At 49.1% G+C, this 17,706-nt stretch overlaps 1 protein-coding gene across 1 annotated transcript in view; it reads left to right on the top strand.

Moving 5' to 3' along the window:
* The window catches only part of SERTAD2 (SERTA domain containing 2), an 81,164-nt gene that overhangs the window by 29,079 nt on the left and 34,379 nt on the right, over window positions 1-17,706 (top strand). The gene's annotated exons all lie outside the window — the stretch shown is intronic.

The following is a 17,706-nucleotide window of genomic DNA, read 5'->3' as shown; positions in this document are numbered from 1 at the left end:
ACCTAATTTTTTATTGCTTTGGTACCTGATGTTTTACTGCTATGGACTGTTGTGAGGCTATCGATGACTTCAGAGACTTCCATCCCTTTGAATTATCCTCTTTGCAGATGTCTTCACTTTAACTCTCTCCATGTTGTGCATACTTGTAGCTTTTCTCTGCTGTCCCAAATTTGTCATTAATATGCTATGCTAATACATTTTTTGGCTTTCAAAGCTGGCTTGTGTTGTTTTTTTATTTGGGTTTCATGGTTTCTTTGGAGAGAGATTTTCTTGGTTAATGCTCAAACTATCCAGGAGTGTAGGTGCTTTGCAGAATAATTTTCCAAAAAATCCTCCAAAACAGGTGTCTGCCTGGGGGAACTCCTAATCCCCGGGCTGGAAAAAGGGGGAGGAGAGCAGGGGATGTGCAGGATGGGGCGGCAGAACTCAGGAGGGCTGAGCTCTGAGCCCAGCCCTTAAACGTTCCCTTTGCTGTAGGGTATTTGTGATCCCCATTGCTCTGTTGAGTTCCTGATGTTAATATTTCCTTTTCCCATCCCTCCAACATAACTCTTTAGCTTCTGTGGTCTGCGGCACAGAACTGTGCGTCCAGACACGGATGTATGCGCGGCAGGACCCAGCAAATCTCCCAGCTCGGGGAGAGGACAGCAGTGACAGCGTAACCATCCTGCGGCTGCTGCAATCTTATTCCCATCTTGGGAGCTCCTGTGTTCAAGGTTGCTCGTCACTAGGTAACTCCTCAGCGTAGGAACAAGCAAACCACACTCCTGCCAGTTGCGGCAGCGCATACATCCAGGGCAATCCTAACGCGGCCATTGGAGTTACCCGGGAGCCCCAAACTCCATTAACCAGACCCACAGGGGTGACTCTGCTGTTGCCCCTTTTCTGGGAAGGTTGTAGGAATTTGCTGCTCTGTCTGCAGGCGTGAAAACATTTTGCTACTTCACTTCTGTCTTGACAGGTTTCCCCCTGAAAGCAGTGTAGCGCTGCAGCTGCATCTGGCTAAGGGTGGCGTCGCCTAATCTGCTTGCTGCCGTGAAGCCTCCTGGTTTTATTCTGTTCTGGGAAAACTGCCTCCCTAACAACAGTCCAACTTACAGATGCAGGATGCTGCTGCTTTCTTCCTGCTGCATCCTTCTTACCTTTCTTAAGCAAACAGCCAGTAGGTGCTTTTTGCAGTTGGTGTTTCCCTCCCCTGTTCCCTCGCTATCAAGCGCGCATCGCATGATAGCAGGCCTCACCCAGGCCCAAGCGGCTGCCTATCACAGTTGTAGTCAGCTGGCACCGCTCCCAATTCTCCAGAGCTGGCAACTGTCCTCTTTTCTTTGAGCTCCGATAACGGGAACAGATTAACGTTGGGAGCAGCCCGAGCACTGCTTTATGGGGCTTCACTCCTGTATACCTCCGGTTTTCCACAAATCTTGCCAAGTGAGTTTCCTGATCATGGGCTATGTCATTTGCTATTCTCCCCTTCCCTGCCCCCACCCATTTCCTGACATCACTTTTATTTTAAATTCTTCTCTAGCAGTGGTCCAGTTCTTCTGGAGCACTCCACCCAGTACTTCCGAATGCAGTAAATCTTGCTGATTGGGGGATTTATATGGTGTACGGAGTTAGGAAAACTACAAAGCTTTGTCATACTTAGAAGAGAAATCCTGATACAATGATGAAGAATATCAAACTTTTTTTTCCCTTCCCATACTGTGCAAACTTAATTTGGTGAGGCTGCTCCTCACTAAAGAGAAACAAAAATCTTAGTTTATCTTCCACAATCTCCTGCAGTGACTTTTTTTTATGAATAATCTGGTATAAAGGAGTAGATAAACCACATTCTTGTTGCTTTAGGTGGTCCACTTGCTGTTAGACAACCATCATCATCTTCAGCTGCCACGGACAGTGTTCAGTTTGATGCCATCTGACCTCAGATGTAGGAGCTGGTTATTGTGGGGCTGAAACTGCCCAAGACTGGGTTTGTGGTGCTGGTGATTACGATAATCTCTTGGCAATCTTGTTGGCATATACCGTGCCCTCTGCTGAGCTTTCTTACTCCTAAAGAAAAGGCTGGGGTCCCCACTGGTGTGTTAGGAGCAGCTACTTTGCTGCTGGAGGTCCCAATGAGCCAGTGACCTTTGGATCTCCTTACTTTTCTGGCACTTGAGCTTGTACCATATGCCTACTGATTTAAGTCCCAGGGGTAGGCACAGGCTGGGTTTTGGGTTTTTGCTTTGCTGTTAAGCATAGACACTGGGAATAAGGGAAAACTGCAAATTTTGAGCACTGTTTTTCCCAGCATAAAAGCAAAGTCTTTCCAGCTGCGTAACTGGGGGAGGGATCGGATGAATTTTAGTCAATGTGTTTATAACCAGTCCTAGCATGCTCCTCCTCTTAAGAAAACTAATTTATTTAAACAGTGGGCAACTGATGGAATTTATAGCCCAGTACCACGTGGGACAGGTTTAATAAACATTGCCCCATAGGACACCTACAATTTGCTGCCCTGAAACCCTGCTTGGGATCAAAGAGCCCTTCTGCCATATTGCCCACAAGCTATGGATGGTGACCAGGCACTGTTGCAGCCCAGGGCATGTTTGCTGCTCCTTCACAGGGGAAAGGAGGCTGAGGGGGGGAACTTGTATGTGAAATGCCTTCAGGGCCTTCCAGCTCAGTTGTCTGAGGGAAACGTAGGCAAAACACTGGCTACCTCTGCCTCCTTGTCTTCAGCCACAGCGTAACTTTGCTTGCCTTGTGCCTGGCTGGGGATACCTGCCATCACAGTGCAGCTTCAAATTTCTGGAGGGAAAGGGTCTGATGGAAAAGGTGTCTCATGTGGGGTTAGCTGGCTTTGCTGATTGCTGCCGAAGGAGCGATGCCTGCTGGAAAGAAGGTGAAAGCTTTGAGGATGTGGGATCCTGCGGAAGGGAGGCAGGAGATACCACCATGGTTCTTCTGGATGCTCCGCCACTGTGATCAGGCAAATGCTCCTTTATGTTTGTGTCTTGCTGAGGCTTTTGCACTTTTTTTATCAGATGTGGTTATCTCCCTCACAGCACTTGATCTGAATTATTTTTATTATGTGCCTTGGTGGAACACCGCGGTCCATCGTGAGCAGAGCCTGTTTGTACGATACCCTCCCCACTCTCACCGCTACGCTGCCTTTTAGCTGTTGGTTACTTCCAGGGGGAATTCCAGGCACTGGCTGCCGTGGGGCAGTGTCACGAGTGCACCAGCACCGCTCTGTCCACAGCAGTCAGTTCCTGCATGTCCTCCCCAGAAGGGACACTGGGGATTTTTCTGCTACACGTGCTAATTGCACTTGCAAATTGTACAGATGTGGGAGGGGTTTTGAGCTTTCTGGAGAACAGAGTTAAGGTTTAAGATGCTCTTGACAAATTGGAAGAGGTACCTGGAAAAAAATAAGTGGTTCAGGAAAGGATGAGAACGAAGTTATCCACTTAAGTGAGAAGAATGGACAGCCAAGGTACAAAACAGTAGCTGGCCAGCTGAGCAGCAGCCCTGCAGAAAGGGAACGGAGCTGGTGGTGGATTCCAGGCTGAACATGAGTCACCGGGCTCGTACAGTTGTGAAGAAGGCAAGCAGGGGTTTGTGAGCAGGAGGGTGCAGCGTGGTGAGGTCTCAGCTGGAGCCCTGAACCAGTTTTCTGCTCACAGCCTTCAAGACCAGCAAAACTCGCACAGGCCAGCTGAGGAAAAAAAGCCTAGGGGAAAATAGCAATCGGTGATTTGGCAGACATGACCTGTGAGGAGAAAATGAAGGTACTGGCGTTGTTTAGTCCCAAGAAGAGAAAACTGAGGAGATGGATGGACGTGATCACACCTGCAAACCATAGGATGGAGTATGTTGAGTCCTCTTCCTAAGGAACATGCTACACATTTATTGCCCCCTGGGAGCTGAGTGCGGGGCAGTCCCGGTGGCAAACTTCCACCAGAAATCCCCAGGAGCCCCTACCTTTTTAGCTGGTGTATTTCCTTCCGTGGTCATGTCCCTTCTTTCTCCCCCATTTCGCAGCAGCCTGCCCGAGAAGCGTGCAGCACAAGGGGACTCTGCGCTGCCCGTGGCAGCAGAGCCGCCGCTCACCCTGCAGGCCAAGGAGAGGCAGCCGCAGAGCTGCCCCGAGCCTTTGGTCAACATGTCTGGTAGCAAAGCACGCCCGTGCTTTTGTGCTGAGAAGGCGGGGGATTAGTATCCAGGCGTGGCTCCGCAAATGCTTGGTCAGAGGTATGCTCTGACATCAGGTGAGCAGATTTTTGGCTCCCGATTCGGGGAAGTTTAGTGTTCAGGCTCGGCTTGCGCAAGAAGGCCAGTCGGTTTTCTGCAGGAGGCGACCGGGCTGAAAGCAGGAATGCTGCTTTAGGCTCGGTGGCAAGAGCGCACAGATAACAAGCTGTCGGGATATGACAGATGTGTCCTGACAGCTGGCCCTGCAGCACCGGCAGTCAAAAGGTGGTGGTCGCGTTGCTGCAGGGGGTTGTCCCCACGTCCTAGGGAGACTTTTGTCTTGGGGACAGGCTCCTTCTCCTCGTCATGTGGCAGCTACCGCAGCAAAGCAATATTAGGAAGTAACATTTTAGCTGTCTTCCACGTGATTAGTCCTGCTTGAGGGAGGGGGAAGGGCCTTGCACTCTCTATTAATCATTTCTTCTTCCCTCCTCCCATCTGCTCACTGATTCTCTTGCTCTTGAATACACCGCTAATATTTGATCACCTTATTTTTCTCTCTTCCTCTCTCCCCCTCCTTGTTGGTTCTTTGAGTCTCGGCCCTCTGCACTCCCAGCTTCTTGCAGAGATGCTGCTCAATGTCCTGATTTGCTCCCCTAACTCCCTTTAATCAAAAAAAAAGGGGGGGGGATGGGTGGAACAACAACCCTAAAACCATCCTGTGCCTTATTCCCTCTCCCGGTACATTATGCTTTTTCTTAGTGGTCAGCACCTTCAGCCAAAGTTGTGGAGCACACGTGGGCAGTGCCTGGTTTCCCTCTCCTCCTCTTCGTGCCCTCCCCAGAGACAGCGAGCCTGACTCCTCCTCCACCTCCTTCTCTTCCAGCTGCTTTCACTAGCCTCCTAGCTCTTCTTGGCAATGAGGAGCCCGGACATCTGTAGAAGCAGCTGGAAGCAAGATGGAGAGCCAATATCCTGCAGCTCACCAGATCTCAACAAACCTCAGCTCAGGAACCAGCAGCCTAATGTAGAGTAATGCTTAATTCAGTGTGTTTTTACACTGCTTAGTTTGCACTGCACACTGCTTGTTTCTTAATGTCCTGAAAAAGGGATGCCTTCGTTGATATGTGTCACCTCAGAGTGATAGCATGTTGATTTAGAGGTCTTGTAGCTGGTCTGTAAAATAAAATAAAATGAGTGCTCTTATGCTCTAGTGGAAGAAGGCCAAGTTAAGCTTTGTTTCCACCTGTATCTTCAAAGTTACCTGTCAGTATCGCTGGATGGCTCAAAGGACAGGATTATATCCTGCCTTAACTAAAAATGGGCCTCTCTCAAACGATCAGTGGCACTACAAACTCGTATCCCTCAGAATGGAGCAGAAGTCTTTCTGCTGATTCCTTGTCTTGCATCAAAACCTTTGTGGGTGAACGAGCTGGGTGATGCTCTGAAAGGTGGTAGTTACCTTTCTCGGCGTTACGCCGAGCTCGGCAGGGCAGACCCCCTTACCCGAGGAGCACAGGAGGTGCGGGATCCCTGCTGCTGCTTGCACAGAGGTGGGGAAATGCATGGGTGTCAGGAGGTGCAGCGTGCTGCAGCGGGGCTTTGGGGAATGGGCCCCCGAAGGGAAGCTTGCGAGTCGTGCTGCCATGAAAAGCCTCGCAGCATGTTATATGATGCAAGCTACTTGGCAAATGCTGTAATTGTGTCACTGAAATGGCTGAGACATCGCTGGGCGAGGAGGTTCTGCCTTGCGAGCATGCTGCAGCCTTCGCTGGTGTGCGAGGGCAGCCTGGGACCACTGGTTATGCTGCCAACTGCCACGAGTGTTGTGTTTGTATGCAATTTGGGGATTCAAAGTTTGCTTGTTGTATGGCAGAGAGCATGTAACAAGATAAATAGCAAGGGGGATGCTTGAAAAATATTTTTCAAGGGACTTGGAAGATACGCCTGATGATTAGGGACCATGTTTTCATGAAGGCTTCAGTTCAGCATCCTGTCTTATTCTTGCAACGAACTGCAGTTCTGCAGAAAGCAGCTATTGGCGTTTCTAGTGTCTCATTCCTTCTGCAGCTAGTGGAAGCTGTTTCCTTTTCAATGTCACTATTTGCACCCGCAGCAGCCGGAGCTGCGAGGTACAAAATCAAGGCTTTAAAATCCAGGCTTCGGGCCCGATTCAGGTTCAGGCTTCCAACTCCCAGCTCTGACAAGTCTGAGCAGTGCTGTGTAGCACAGGAGTGGGAATGTGTGCGTACACAGAGCCTGCATGTGCTGTTCCTGTCAGGTGTTAAAGTCCAGCGTAAAGCAAATACCATTTGCAAGTAGCCCAGAGCTGTCGTTTTTTTTTGTGTGTGTGTGTGTGTGTTTAAACCTTTGCTGTGAAACAGAGCTCTCATATTTTCCATTCCTAATTCAAGAGCTGGAGGGATCGCTAAAGCCAGGTATCAAGTTACAAGAGAAAGAGTGAAGACATTTGGTTGCAGCTTCATCTGCTTGCACACTGCACCCATGCAACCCTTCTCATCAGCCCCCAAGTCAGTGTTAAAATGATGTAAGGAAATCGTTCATCTTTTCTACAGTGCTGTCCTTGGGAAGCACGGCATCTGCAAGGAAAGCTCTCACCAATAGAGGTGTGTGAGGGCTGGGAAGAGGAGGAAGGAAAAACCCTGTAATGTTCTAAAAAGCATCTCATCCATAAAGCAGGAAATGTTGTTCCTACTCATCTGAGCTCCTAAAAAAAAAAAGCTTCAACAATAACAATTTTCAAATGAAATCCTTTGAATGGGTAATGTGTGTAGCCTAAAATGAAGATGTGACTCAGCCAGGAATTGTTACTATTACTGGTACTGTTTTAGCTTTCAGACGGAGTCAACTTCAGATATTTGGTGTGTCCTTGGTTCTGAGAGAAGGCTGGCTGGAGGTGGTGGCAGAATATCCTTTGCTGGGTCGCTAATTCAAACTGGGATATTTCTGCTGAAATTGAGATTTGACTCTTCGTGAGGTTAGACGTGAACGTGAGTGAGGATTTTAATGTGTAAAAGCAGGCCAAAACCCTGTGTCCTATTCCTGTAGTCTGTTTTGTCCCTTCTCATTGCTCCCCCACACCTCCCATTATTCGTTTTTTGTTGGTATTTTCCAGGCCACGGTTCTTCCTCAGACAAAGCCTGTTCTCTTCTGTATTTAGACTCTTTCTTCAACCATTTTGATTTCTTTTTGGTTCTTAACCTGGAATATGCATTTGGCTGTTTCCTTCATAGCCTGTCCCACGAAAATACGGAGCCTTCCCAAGGAGCTTCATCCTGTAGGCTTAGATCACCCATCTTCTCTTGTCTTCTGCGTTTTCTTTGTCTTTCCCCTGCTCACTGTTGTTTCTTCCCCTGCTCTCCATGTGTTGCTCGTTCCTGAGCTGCGCTTGCCTGGGTGGAAGAGGTCTGCGGCCAGCTTCTCTGCCACTTCCCCCCATGCCTTTCCTCCCCTAGAGCTGATGGGAAATGCCGTATTTCCCTCTTCTCTCCTCCCACCGCCGCCTTCCTCTCCTGCTCCCTCTTGTAAAGCTCCGTGCAAAATACCCGATGGAGAGGACTTTGAGAGAGGAGGAGAGCAGGCTCCGGTTATTTCCCTGTGTGCATTTCCTACCAGTTGCCTGTTCCTACAAGCAGGCGCTCTGCCTCTGGAGCTGGCTGTTCTTGGGACTCAGTAGGGAGATCCGTTTTGGAAAGGGCAGTAGTGGACTGACATTTGATTTCCTTATTTAAGTGTGACTGTTACCCAGATGGTGGGGACCACGTGTGACTTACGACTCCCTCTCTCTCTGCGCTTCCTCGCTTTTTCTGCCCTTCAGTTCACAGTTGGGCATTCACTATCCTCATCATGGAAAGAGGTAGAAATCATTCCCTTTCGCATTGGAAACTCGGGTTAACAGTAAAACACTTAAAGCTGCAGAAGCTCTGGGGCTCATCTCCTACAGCCCCAAAGGCCTCCTTCTACCCAACTCAGGGGCTTTTCAGAGAGCCGAAAAGGGGAATTTTAGCGTAGTACATAAGCTTTTGGCTTCCTGCAGCTCATGTGGCAGTTGTGAGGGTGTCCCTAAACAGTAGTAGTCATCAGTGCATGATTGCTATATTGAGATACCGTGAACTACATGAACCCTAAATGTGAACCAAATATATAAAAGCACACAGGGAGGAGTGGGGGAAACGTAAACGAATCTGCGTATTTTTTGGCTTATCTGTTTATATTTCTCCCAGTGTAGCAGACAGTGATTTGTTGTGTGTGCTGGTTGTGCACTACGTAACGCGAACAAAGAGCATCCATGCAATATTAAAGACACAAATTAAAACTGTTGAGATCTTCCCCTCCTCCTGTCTCTTTTCTAGGCCAGTTTTTTTTTTTCCTGTGTGGGCTGTGTTGCTTGCGTGCTTCCAGGGCTCAACGAAACATGCAGCACTTCTGGATAACAGACAAAACAGAATTAGGTGCTTTGTTGTTACCCATATGCCCAAGACTAGGGATAAGAAAAGCCTTGTTATCTCTTCCTTCCCTCCTCTCCGCAGACCTTCAGTGCAAGGAGTCAGTTTGAAGAAGCCAAGTGAAAACCTCAAAGGGAGTCCAGGTTCTTCCTCTGTCTGTGCAATTCTTGGTGGGAGCGACACGATGTAACGCTGAGCAGAGGCATGGTGCTTGGGTAACTTTGGGCCTGAGCAAAAGGAAGAAAGGCTGTGAGACAGCTTCTTGTTGGGAGCTTTTCCCTGCAGCCCGCCAGGCTGGCTGTATTCCTGAAAGACAGGTCATATCCTGCCAGACACGAGGCACTGAGTGAGGTTGTGCAGCCTGTGCTCCGCAGACCACATAGGCCCTTTTTGAGCCTTTGCCTGTGAATACAGGAAGGACAGGCTGCGAAAGGTCCTTTATACAGGTGCCTTCAGGTAGGTGGAGAAGAGAGAAGCCTGAGTAACCTATTCTTCCATCTTGCCCTACAAATGCCTCCCACAGTTGTTGGCTCTTTCCTGGGAAGCACAAGGCTCTTCACTTCAAGGGGATGTGGATTGGAGGAGGGAGTGCTCATGCTAGGGCAGCCCAAAGAGCCAGCTCGCCTTTGCGGACAAGAGGAGGAGATATGGACAACACCAGTGCACCCTGGTGCTTACGGAAGGGTATTTCTAGAGCTCTAGCAAAGTTCAGATGAACAACTGCAGACGCCAAACAAGCTGTCCAGCTCTCTGAGCCACCCCTTACCACAGGAGGTGTCAAAAGCAACATGCATCTGCACCTTCTGCAGTTGCAAACGTAGCTCTAAACTCTGAGCTGCTGGTTCAGCTGCTGTGCCAGATGCACGGTGTGAGACACAAGCATGTCTTCTGTCAGTGTGGAAAGCTCCTGTTGCGAGGTAGAAAGGATGCTTGGGGGGAGACATCTGAAAAAGCCTCAGAGCAGAGCTCGTCTACCTACTTTACTGCATTGAGGGCAGCAAAGCTGTGCGTGAATTTCCGTCTAGCTGCTGCCGCTCACGCCAACCCTAGGTACGTGAGGTTTGCCTCATAACAGCCAAAAGGGAATAGCACCATCGGATTTCCTCCGTGCTACCTCTTGATTTCCGCACCAGCAGCGCTTGGCTTACGAGCTGAAAGCCTGATCCGAACTTCTCGAGTGTCAGCCGCCGTGCGCAGCCACCAGCTGCCGAAGCAGAGCTGCGTCTTTCCCTCACCCGCAGCCTGGCTCCTGGCCCTCGGCAGCCCCAGCGGGGCAGGCTCTGCAGCCAGTTCTTGCTCTCCCTCTGCCCCAGTGCCTCGGGAAAGGGAAAAAACGGCGCTGAGGAGACTGATGAGCAGTGCTGGAGATGGCGTGAGGGTAGGTAGGGCACAGCCCTGGCAGGCTGAACGCCCCTGGTCCCACAAAGATCACTGGTGGCAGTGTGGCCATCGGGCAGCACGCACGGAGCAGCCACCTCGTACTTTAAAACACAAGGGAGGGATGGGCAGGAGCAGTCAAGAGCAAAACTGCATTTTAAGCCTCCTGAGCATTATGTGCATTGTTGGGATGTTTGCAGAGTGATTTGCACTTCCAGACCCCGACCGAACTGCCGCGGTGGGGTCCTGATCATTTATTTTCCTGCACACATTGACAGCTGGTCAGAAGGGCCTACCAAACACGGGGACTGCTTGAGGGCAGTGATCTGAGCAAGTTGTTGGGATTGTCTGATGCTTCACTTTTTTTCTGTCTTTCAGTGCGCATGTGTGCAGAGTGTTTAAAACTTCTAGACAATAGTTTGCTGGGTAGCAGGGAACGAAACCCCTAATGAATAGCCCATTGTTTACATCCATTTCAGCCTGTTTAGTTGCTGAATTAGTGCCCTGAAACATAGCTTGCAACTCTGTTGTTTTTAGCTCCCCTCTCCTTACCCATCCCCCTTGCCATTCCTTATGGTTGCTAAATCCTGCTGTTATCTTCTCCACGCAAGCTTCCCAATTTCCTTCTCTCCCCTTGATTTCCCTCTGTAGAAACCTCTTGTCCAAACTGGATCATCTCTTGCCTCTGGTTTAGCCAACATTCCCAGCCTTGACTTACCGGACTCCAACCTCAGTCCTCGATATTTTTATTCAGACGAATGGGCAGGGGGGAGTCCAAACGCAGTTTCCTGCTGCCACAGCCAGCTCTAAATCCCCGTTTTCCCTTTACCTTTTTGTCCACACATCCTTGCTTTGGAGCTCTTCCTGCACCAGTGTGCATTGTGCGTGTATATTTGTATTTCACCTCCTATTTGCCTGCCAGCCCCCTGCCCACTCTCCAGCCCTTGTTTCCCTCTCCGTTCTGGCCTGTTTGTCTTGGGTAGTGTCTGCTGGGGGGTGGGAGCCTTCCCCCCCCCACTCCCCGTGTAAACAAATGAGCGTGGCTGCTTGGCAGAGCTGTAACCTTTCCTCCGTGCTCGGTTTGTAGATGGCCCTTTGCTTTGTGAATCGGGGCTGTGTAGCTGTTTACCTGCAGGACGTGCTTGAGCAACTGCTGGGACTGATGCATACCATACTCCGGGACTGTTTCTTCTCTCTCCAGCCCTGATTTATAGATAGCTGGAGAAGGGAATTCTTGGCTGCCCTGTTTTGAAAACCATTACGCTGTGCTAAAACTGGTGAAACAAACACAACACTCGATACAAAACCAGCTCCATTCAGTTTTCCCCAACAAGGGGCAGAAAGAAAAGCTTCCCTTACTTATTTAAACAATAATTCCCCTTAACTCATACTGCAAGGGACACAGGTATGGAGGCTTGCTCCCTTTTCCAGGAGTTCCTGGAAATTCAGACTGAGATTTCCACAATTAACAGAGGGAATGGGATATTTTGGAGAGGGTTATTTTTTAAATATTTCTTTCTGGATAGGCAGCGTGTACATGTCGTATAGCACAAACTAGCTGCAGCTCTGCAGGGCTTCTGTGTACAGACTGGAGCGCCAGAACAGTGTGTCCTTGGGGATCTGCAGAGATGTCCCTATGGCTGGAGAGATCAGTAGGTTGGGAGCAACTGAAGACCCCAAAGATTTCAAGGAAGCACATGAAATCAGCTGAGAGTTGCCTTTAATTAAAGGAGTGCTGTGTCTCGTGCATATCAACAACTTCTGCTTTCCTTTCCTTTACACCTCTGTGGAATGCCCCCTGGATTTTGACTTGAGGGCGATGGTGTAAATTTTGAAATAACATTTGTATGTGTTAGGACAGTGCTGGCCTCCTTTTGGGATGGAGGAGTTACTCTAAAATATGGCAAAATCATCAAATGACAAGAAACCCAAGGATGTGTCAGCCCATGCCAAAGAAAATCCTGCAAGAGGGAGAGTCAGCTGTGAAAATTTACCCTGTTGCTACGGAGCTCGTTTTGTTGCGTGTATCATGTGCAAGAGGAATAATTAAAGAAATACTCCACCTGGCAAATGAACAGACAATCTATTTGTCCCAGTTACAGGACAGTTACACGTGCACTAAACCTGAGACACCTGGCAGCAGTGCTTAGCAGGTACAGGCTGTTAATGGCCAGGTGGGGAAGCAGATTTTTTGTTAGAGGAATGAATGGGTTCTTGGAAGGCAGGGGAGGAGGGGAAATTCCTATTTGTCTTTAAAGTATTTCTCCTGTGCTGTTAAGGAAACCAGATTTGGAGAGCGTTCGCTCTGTAAGCAGCAAAGCTTTCCATTTCCCACTGCGGGGATGCTTTCTCTTTATTTCCACTACAGGTCGGTGGCAAGGTCCTGAGGCCGTGCCAGGAGCCTGGCTGAGCTCGCGCCTCCTCCTCCCTGCACACAGGGGTGATGCGTTGTGGCAGGGGAAGAGCTAGTGGGACATCACCATCCCAAATTGGCTTCAGACTGATTTGAGGGTGCAGTAGTGAGGTGGCTGTGTACCCCAATGTGGTGCGTTTTCACACCTGTATTTCTAAGTGGGGAGGTTTCTTCTGTTATTTGGGCTTTGTCATATTTAATCCCATGACGAGTTTAGGCTATGCATCTTGAATTTATACTCCTTTCTTTGCGACTTACACAGCTGATCTTTGGCCCTCTGTTGCATTTGCGTCTCCTTTTTCCTCATCCAGCTTTGCAAATTCCCTATTTACATTCTTCTACGTGCTCGAGGCACCCGAGGACCCCAAAGCAGAGCCACCGTGCTGTTGTTTTGGCCTCTTATTGCCCTCTGAAAACACGGAGCCAGTAATTCGGATTAATTCCTGACTTTCTTATAATGATTCGCTCCTCCTCCCTCTATCACTAGATAGCACATTCCTCACAAACCAAACCCCTGTAGCCCAAAAATAGGTCTCACACCACCACCTGCACCCACTCCCTGGACAACAGGCATCGCCGGTGGCATCTGTTGGCGTGACTTCTGGTGAAACCTGCAGCGTGCTGTGCGAGCGTTCGGGTAGAGCCAGTACGCCTCTCGTCATACCTGCCTTATAGAGGACAGGGAAAACTCTTCATAAAGGGGAAAAAAAAGGGGTGGGAAAAAAAATAAAGTTGTACGCTATCTCTATCAGCGTGCAGGTTTTTCTGCTGGCTGGTTTGGGTGATTTATAATGGTGTGCGGAGCTTTGTCACCTTTATGCTGACTCGTTCCGATGCTGCCCAGAGGTCGGCCTGCTGGCCTGTAAAAAATGAGTTGTTGATATAGGTTGCTTTTCCTAGCAGCCACGCTACCAGGGCTGCCCTCCCTGCTCTCAGTCTTGTTGCAGGGCTCACCCGTGGGCTGAAGGGGCCCACCTGGGACATTCCCTCAGCCTCTCTGCCCTGCTTATTTCATTTTAGAGATCCTCATAACGTGACCCTACGCAGGCCATAAACACATCTCTTTCACTTAGCGGGTAGAAGAGCAGCAACACCAGCAGCCAGACTTGTAGCCTTTGCACGAGGATGGGATTCCTCATCTACGTGGTTGCTTTGGGAAGCTTGCAGGAGAGGAGCATGCTTCCATTATTATTATTTTTTTTTAACGGGGTTAGCATAGAGCATGGAAAAACAGGGCTGGCTGCTGAAACAGTTGCGCTGCAAAGGGGATGGACACAAGGGGTTTAACAGCTGAGACAGAGGTGTCTGAGTGTGTGACCTACATTAGGACACGCACGTTGTGTTTTCTCCTTCCCAATAAGTGCTGAGAACAAATTGTCATGGAAATGTAAAATACATTCGGTCTGTTTTGGGCTGAGGCAAGCAACGAGGGCCCTACAGCCTTGAGAGCCATTTATGAGCCTGCTTGGGGAAAAGGCCCTGTAATGAGATGGGGTGCCAGATCCTGTTTCTCCGGCTCCTTCCATAGTGCTCAAGGTATGTCTAGGAACCACCTCCTGTTTGCACCCAGCAGTGCCCTCGTGTTAGGCCTGGCACACGCCCCAATCATCCTCCATGCGGTGGGTGGGCAGCGCTGAGCCCATGCTCTGCACACCCCAGCTTCTTGAAGACATCCTTCAGGAGCGGATCTCATCTCTCCTGGCCAGGCCCCGTGCGTGCCAGGGCTGTGCCCACGCTGGGGCCGGGTTCCTTCCTCTCGCCTGGCGACGCTTGCAGTGTTGCTGTGTTGAGCAGCGCTTCTCTGAAAGCTGCTAAATAGACACGCTAAGCTCTGCCTTGACAATACACCCTTTTCTTGAGAGAAATGAGAAGTTTCAATTTCAGTCACTAGCCTGTTTTTCATTAACCTGTTTTAGTCAGCAAGTCATAGCTTTACTGTGCCACTCGCTCCAGCAGCCACTTGTCAGCCTAACGAGATGGTGGAGCAAAACTCCTGTCCTCTGCAGAAAATGCAAAGAGAGAAGAGGCAGCTCTACCCCAAACGTTAGAGGAGACTCGGTCAAATTAACACTCCAATAAACGTCAAATATTTTAAATTTACAGGGCACTTTAAGCCCCAAGTAGGGAGCGAGGGGGGAAGGGATTGGAGTGAAGTTAATAAAACCTTTTACAACTTTTGACTTAATCTTTTATTCAGTGTTTGTATAACTCAGTTATCTGCTAGTTAATACCAGTATTTTTGATACCTCTCCAGAGCCAATACACTGCAAACCTTCAGCCCTGTTGGGTATTTGTGCTACAGCATATTTAATAGCCATGACAACAATTCAACAATTGTATAGCAGCCTCCCCTCCCTGTCTGAATGTTGCAGGCACCAGAGTGTCTCCATTGGAAAACCCCTAAACATACTGTTTCAGCCAAAACTGGTTTAATGATAGTCTACTGTGAGCTTGACAGGCTTTAAAAAAAAAAAAAAGGAAAAAAAAAAGACACTTTTTTTCTTCTCACCCCCCGCCCCCAATTTTTTCTCAACTTCTTCGCTTCTTTTGAAAAAGCTGCCACTGTAAAATACAAGGCAAATTAAAAAAATAAATTGCTTTAAATTGCTTAACAGGCTTGATGAGACAAAGACTGGTGTGTTGGAGTGGCTGCAGGGAGCTCTGCGGCTGCTTTTGTATGATTTCAGAGGTGAATTTAGATGGCTGGAAGATAGATGGGTGCCAGATGCAGTTTGACACAGATTCCGGCAGCTGCTCCTGCGTGAGGTTTCATTAGCGGCGAGTTAGCCAGCAGCAGAGCACCGGCGAGGCCCCGAATGCTGAAACGACAGCGAGAACAGTGAAACAATACAATATTCGCTAAGTGATTTTAATCTAGGAGATTAAATGACACCCAGACGGCTTCCCGACTTAAAAAGCCACCGTGGTATAAAGCTGGTAATGGCACTCGCTCTCTCTAGGCCCTTGTTGTGTGTATTTACATTGTGTGTGCTTCCCCGCCCCCCCAAAATGGGAAGAGAAGGGTAGATTTTGTGTTGCAGTCATATTTTTCCATTGGAGCTGTATAATGTGTTTTTAACTGCAACAGGAAACATTGGCCTCGCTTCGACAAATGCTTACATTGGATTGAAGTGCTCGCGTGCTCCCGCTACGCACAGGCGTAGCCGTTTGAGAGCTTCGGGCCATGGTCTGTAAAGTAAATGGCTTCCTTTTTAATAGAAGGGCACGTCCCCAAATCAGGAAGTCACTGGTATTTACAGGCTTGGGGAATTTGGCTTGTTTTTAAGTAAACCAGTGTGCTAGGATGGACAACTCGATAGAAATGGTGGCGAGCTGCTGTTCCCCGGGCAGCTGGAGGTTTGTTCTGGGTGAGGACAGGCTAAAGTTTGGAGTTTTGTGAAGGGAAAGAAAATGGGGTCACACTTATTTGCAGTGCTATCCAAGCTGACTGGGGTAAGAGGTGCTCGGGGGGCTGACTGGCTGCCTTTGGGGACCCCTGGCTGCGTCAGGGCTGGCATTTACAGTGCGGTTACTGAGGCCTTGTATAAAACAGCTTGGTGTGCTTCTGGTGCTCCAGCAGGCGTACCCCTGACAAGAGGAGGAGGTCTTCCCTCTGTTAGTAGGGGGAAAGCATATAAAGCAACAAGGAAACAAAAAATTTCTTCTTTCCTTCCTTACGTGCCACCTGAATAGCGCCGTTACGTATTTAACTGCTGGTATCAAACTACTGCAATCACTTGGAATCATTTGCTATCCTCACGGCAAGCAAACAAAACATTTTTTTTCCAATTAATATGCAAGTTGGATGCATGCAGGTTGCCTTTCACTCTCCACCGCTGTTTGTTCGTGAACGTTACAATTCTGTGTCTAGATGCCTTTGGTAAGTACCCCATGCATGGCTTCAATTAAGCTTTCTATATTGAGAAAGTATGCCTTAATTTAGCAGGTTAAAGATATCTCTGTTACATCAGTTTGTTCACAGTGTGTTGTGACCTAATCAACTAGGGATGTAAGCCATTTCATGAGGAGTAATTACTCAACAACAAAAAATGTCTCTTTCCTAATAGCTGGGAGTGAGTTGGCTAATTGGAATCCATTTTGGTAGCGGCAGGTCAGCAAGCAGGAGGTGACTTTCCTGGCTGGCTCCTAGGTGGGAGGGAGAGGCCGTCAGAAGCTGAAAGGCAGAACCACAGCTTCCTGAGCCCGTCGTGAGAGCACTGCGGCCATTCGGGAGCGTGGCGGCCGCTCGTAGCGCTGGCTCACGCGGCGCCCTGGTGCTCTCCTTCACCAGCGATGCCGTCGACACAGTTTGGCCAAAACCCATTCCTGGATGTTTTTGAGGGAAGGAATTTGAGTGGGTTGGAAATGCCAGACCTGCTCTGGAGCATTGCGAAATAGCTCTGATTTTTTTATTATTACTGGAGGCGGGGGGCATGCAACGATGGCTTTGTCATGTGACGAGTCTTCTGCATTGCCTGGTTAGGCCATGGTCAGGAGACGGTGCGAAGTTGAGAGATGCTGCTTATTCTGTCTCTACTAGGAATAGCTTATGACAGTGACGGAACGATTTTTGCTTTCAGTGCTTCGTCGCTTAGGAGCGTGGACTGCTAATTCTGCCCCAGAGGTGCCACGTTGAGGCAGCTTTTAGGTGACCCCACTGCTCGCTGTCCTGCTTTTCCGTTTTACCACCAGAAGCATCGTTGAGGTGCATCCTGATTTGATTCCCCCCACCCACCCTGGCTTCAAATTTTGCTGAGAGGGAGGTGGAGAGGAAAATCCTCATGAATTAACATTATTTCCCTGGTGGGCTTTGCTGCCATTTTATCTAATTATGCCTGCTGTTTTCCAGATCACATTGTAAGCATTTGCATGAAGGGGCTTTCACTTACCTCCTCAAGTAAATTAAATAACAGCCCTTAGGCTGGGCTGACAGCATAATGCATTTTCATGTGGGAGATCAACAGCTCCCATACCTTGAGGTGGGAAATGCTGAAATGACAGGGAAGCTCTGTGCTTTCGTCTTGAATTAGGGCAACTAGACTGAGTTGGGGCTACTTTGCAAGTGCCTGCTCCCAACTTGTGCAGTGTGCAGGCTCAGCTGGGAAGAGGGGGACACACGGGAACCCACAGCAAGGCCCACGGGGAGGAGACCGTGCTTTTCAGCTCGCTCAGATCCATGGGCTACGTGTAAGATGTGCTGGAAAGCCAGGGAAAGCAAGCCCGTTGTCAGCAGATTTAAATGCACGGCCCTATTGGAGAGCGTGAAGGGATCTG

The sequence above is a fragment of the Cygnus atratus genome, chromosome 3, assembly GCF_013377495.2.
Source record: "Cygnus atratus isolate AKBS03 ecotype Queensland, Australia chromosome 3, CAtr_DNAZoo_HiC_assembly, whole genome shotgun sequence".
In the NCBI taxonomy this organism is placed as follows: Eukaryota; Metazoa; Chordata; class Aves; order Anseriformes; family Anatidae; genus Cygnus; species Cygnus atratus.
This window is presented reverse-complemented; position numbering and strand designations above follow the sequence as displayed.